The sequence below is a fragment of the Tamandua tetradactyla genome, chromosome 14, assembly GCF_023851605.1.
Source record: "Tamandua tetradactyla isolate mTamTet1 chromosome 14, mTamTet1.pri, whole genome shotgun sequence".
Lineage (NCBI taxonomy): Eukaryota > Metazoa > Chordata > Mammalia > Pilosa > Myrmecophagidae > Tamandua > Tamandua tetradactyla.
In genome coordinates this window covers 21,268,826-21,273,959 of record NC_135340.1, presented here as the reverse complement: position 1 = coordinate 21,273,959, position 5,134 = coordinate 21,268,826, and positions in this window count along the sequence as shown.

The window sequence follows — 5,134 nt, the reverse complement described above, 5'->3', positions numbered from 1 at the left end:
ATCCAAATGTGATCCCTTTTGGAGAATGATCCATGAGTACTTGAGAAAAACATGCATCCAGCTGTTGAGGGGTGTAGTGTTCTATAAATATCTGTTAAGTCTAGTTCAGTTATCCTACTATTCAATGTCTGTTTCCTTATTAATCATCTGTCTAGATATTGTGTCCTGTGATGAGAAAGGTGTATTGAAGTCCCCAGCTATTACTGTAGAGGTATCTACTTCTCCCTTCCATGTTGTCAGTGTGTGCCTCATATATTTGGGGACACTTTGTCTCAGTGCATAAATATTTATGATTGTTAGGTCACCTTGATGAGTTCTTCCTTTTTTTAATATATAATGTCCTTCTATGTCTCTTTAAATTGTTTTACATTTGAAGTCTCCTTTATCTGATATTTTTATAGCTACCTCCACTCTTTTCTGGTTGTTGTTTGCATGAAATATCTTTTTCCAACCTTTTGCTTTCAACTAATTTTTGTCCTCTGTGTTTAAAGGAAGTCTCTTGTAGACAGCATATAGATGGGTCCTGTTTTTTAATCCATTCTGCCAGTCTGTGTCCTTTGATTGGTGAGTTTCATCCATTAACATTTAATATTATTACTGTAAAGACAGTGCTTTCATCTGCTATAAAATCAGTACTTCAATTTTGTCTTTTGGATTTTATATGGTGTATCTTACTTTTTTCTCTCTCTCTTTCTACCTTCCTGAAGTCTCTCAACCTCTCTCTGCCATCTTTTCTTGTTTGTCTGTAGTGCTCGCTTTATTATTTCTTGCAGAGCTGGTCTGTGTTCACAAACTCTCTCAGTGCTTATTTGTCTGAAAATATTTAAAACTCTCCCTCATTTTTGAAGAATAGTTTTGCCAAGTATCGAATTCCTGGTTGCAAGTTTTTCTCTTTCAGTATTTTAAATATATACCACCACTGCCTTCTCACCTCCATGGATTTCAGCTGAAAAATCTGCCCAGTCTTATCAAGATTCCCTTGTATGTAATATTGCTTTTCTCTTGCTGCTTTCAGAATTCTCTGTCTTTGATATTTGAAAATCTGATTAGTGTCTTGTAGTAGGTCTGTTTGTACTGATTCTGTTTGAAACAATTATTTTTTTCTTTCAGAAGAGATAGGAAATTTTTACTGATTATTTCCTCCATTATTCTTGCCACCCTTTTCCCTTCTCTTCTTCTGGGACACCCATAACATGTATATTCAGGCATTTCATATTGTCATTCAATTCCCTGGACCCTGCTTATAGTTTTCCATTATTTTCCCTATCTATTCTTTTGTGTGTAGGATTTCACCTGTCCTGTCCTCTAGTTCACTAATCCTTTCTTCTGCCTCTTCAAATCTGCTGTTGTAAATTGCCATTGTGTTTTTCCTCTCTTTTATTGTGCTTTCATTCCCTTAAGTTCTCCCATTTATTTATTCAAATTTGAGTTCTTCTTTATGTTTTCCCAGTGTGTTATTTATATCCTTCATATCTTTTGCCATATTTTCCCTCAACTCATTGATCTGATTTTTGATGTGATATTGCATGTCTATTTAAACATCCTTAATTAGCTGTCTCAACGCCTGTACTCATTTCAGATGTTAGTTTGTTCCTTTGACTGGGTTATATCTTCACTTCTGAAGATCATTTGTAAGTCTGACTTATAAATTTTTGCTGGTTCTTGATTTAGTTTATTCTGGAGGTTGTTCTAACACTTTTACCTAGTTTTCTTTTTGACTTTGTTCTCTGTCTATTCTTTGGTGTTCAATTAGACTTATTCTAGACCTCTAGCATAGCTTGTGTTTAATTGATCAGAATTTTTTGTTCTTGTTTTTCTAATTCTTGCTCTGCCTATGTGGAACCTTTTTTTTTTCATGATAGAAGTTTTTTATTATTAATTAAAGAAAAAAAAGAAATTAACACAACATTTAGAAATCATTCCATTCTACATATGCAATCAGTAATTCTTAAAATCATCACATAGATGCATGATCATCATTTCTTAGTACATTTGCATCGATTTAGGAAAAGAACTAGCAAAACAACAGAAAAAGATATAGAATGTTAATATAGAGAAAAAAAATAAAAATAATAATAATAGTAAAAAAAAGAAAAGGGAAAAGAAAAAAAAAGACAAACAAACAGACAGACAAAAAAAAAACCTATAACTCAGATGCAGCTTCATTCAGTGTTTTAACAAGATTACTTTACAGTTAGGTATTATTGTGCTGTCCATTTTTGAGTTTTTGTATCTAGTCCTGTTGCACAGTCTGTATCCCTTCAGCTCCAATTACCCATTATCTTACCCTGTTTCTAACTCCTGCTGGACTCTGTTACCAATGACATATTCCAAGTTTATTCTCGAATGTTGGTTCACATCAGTGGGACCATACAGTATTTGTCCTTTAGTTTTTGGCTAGACTCACTCAGCATAATGTTCTCTAGGTCCATCCATGTTATTACATGCTTCATAAGTTTATTCTGTCTTAAAGCTGCATAACATTCCATCGTATGTATATACCACAGTTTGTTTAGCCACTCGTCTGTTGATGGACATTTTGGCTGTTTCTATCTCTTTGCAAATGTAAATAACGCTGCTATAAACATTGGTGTGCAAATGTCCGTTTGTGTCTTTGCCCTTAAGTCCTTTGAGTAGATACCTAGCAATGGTATTGCTGGGTCGTATGGCAATTCTATATTCAGCTTTTTGAGGAACCGCCAAACTGCCTTCCACAGTAGTTGTACCATTTGACATTCCCACCAACAGTGGATAAGTGTGCCTCTTACTCCACATCCTCACCAGCACTTGTCATTTTCTGTTTTGTTGATAATGGCCATTCTGGTGGGTGTGAGATGATATCTCATTATGGTTTTGATTTGCATTTCTCTAATGGCCAGGGACATTGAGCATCTCTTCATGTGCCTTTTGGCCATTTGTATTTCCTCTTCTGAGAGGTGTCTGTTCAAGTCTTTTTCCCATTTTGTAATTGGATTGGCTGTCTTTTGGTTGTTGAGTTGGACAATCTCTTTATAAATTGTGGATACTAGAACTTTATCCGATATGTCATTTCCAAATATTGTCTCCCATTGTGTAGGCTGTCTTTCTACTTTCTTGATGAAGTTCTTTGATGCACAAAAGTGTTTAATTTTGAGGAGCTCCCATTTATTTCTTTCTTTCTTCAGTGCTCTTGCTTTAGGTTTAAGGTCCATAAAACCGCCTCCAATTGTAAGTTTCATAAGATATCTCCCTACATTTTCCTCTAACTGTTATATGGTCTTAGACCTAATGTTTAGATCTTTGATCCATTTAGAGTTAACTTTTGTATAGGGTGTGAGATACGGGTCTTCTTTCATTCTTTTGCATATGGATATCCAGTTCTCTAGGCACCATTTATTGAAGAGACTGTTCTGTCCCAGGTGAGTTGGCTTGACTGCCTTATCAAAGATCAAATGTCCATAGATGAGAGGGTCTTTATCTGAGCAGTCTATTCAATTCCATTGGTCGATATATCTATCTTTATGCCAATACCATGCTGTTTTGACCACTGTGGCTTCATAATATGCCTTAAAGTCAGGCAGCATGAGACCGCCAGCTTCGTTTTTTTTCCTCAAGATGTTTTTAGCAATTTGGGGCACCCTGCCCTTCCAGATAAATTTGTTTATTGGTTTTTCTATTTCTGAAAAATAAGTTGTAGGGATTTTGATTGGTATTGCATTGAATCTGTAAATCAATTTAGGTAGGATTGACATCTTAACTATATTTAGTCTTCCAATCCATGAACACGGTATGCCCTTCCATCTATTTAGGTCTTCTGTGATTTCTTTTAACAGTTTTTTGTCTCTTTAGTTAAATTTATTCCTAAGTATTTTATTCTTTTAGTTGCAATTGTAAATGGAATTCATTTCTTGATTTCCCCCACAGCTTGTTCATTGCTAGTGTGTAGAAATGCTACAGATTTTTGAATGTTGATCTTGTAACCTGCTACTTTGCTGTACTCATTTATTAGCTCTAGTAGTTTTGCTGTGGATTTTTCAGGGTTTTCGATGTATAGTATCATATCATCTGCAAACAGTGATAGTTTTACTTCTTCCTTTCCAATTTTGATGCCTTGTATTTCTTTTTCTTGTCTAATTGCTCTGGCTAGAACCTCCAACACGATGTTGAATAATAGTGGTGATAATGGACATCCTTGTCTTGTTCCTGATCTTAGGGGGAAAGTTTTCAATTTTTCCCCATTGAGGATGATATTAGCTGTGGGTTTTTCATATATTCCCTCTATCATTTTAAGGAGGTTCCCTTGTATTCCTATCTTTTGAAGTGTTTTCAACAGGAAAGGATGTTGAATCTTGTCAAATGCCTTCTCTGCATCAATTGAGATGATCATGTGATTTTTCTGCTTTGATTTGTTGATATGGTGTATTACATTAATTGATTTTCTTATGTTGAACCATCCTTGCATAACTGGAATGAATCCTACTTGGTCATGATGTATAATTCTTTTAATGTGTTGTTGGATACGATTTGCTAGAATTTTATTGAGGATTTTTGCATCTATATTCATTAGAGAGATGGTCTGTAGTTTTCTTTTTTTGTAATATCTTTGCCTGGTTTTGGTATGAGGGTGATGTTGGCTTCAGAGAATGAATTCGGTAGTTTTCCCTCCACTTCGATTTTTTTGAAGAGTTTGAGGAGAGTTGGTACTAATTCTTTCTGGAATGTCTGATAGAATTCACATGTGAAGCCGTCTGATCCTGGACTCTTCTTTTTAGGAAGCTTTTGAATGACTGATTCAATTTCTTTACTTGTGATTGGTTTGTTGAGGTCATCTATTTCTTCTTGAGTCAAAGTTGGTTGTTCATGTCTTTCCAGGAACCCGTCCATTTCCTCTAAATTGTTGTATTTATTAGCATAAAGTTGTTCATAGTATCCTGTTATTACCTCCTTTATTTCTGTGAGGTCAGTAGTTATGTCTCCTCTTCCATTTCTGATCTTATTTATTTGCGTCCTCTCTCTTCTTCTTTTTGTCAATCTTGCTAAGGGCTCATCAATCTTATTGATTTTCTCATAGAACCAACTTCTGGGCTTATTGATTTTCTCTATTGTTTTCATGTTTTCAATTTCATTTATTTCTGCTCTAATCTTTGTTATTTCT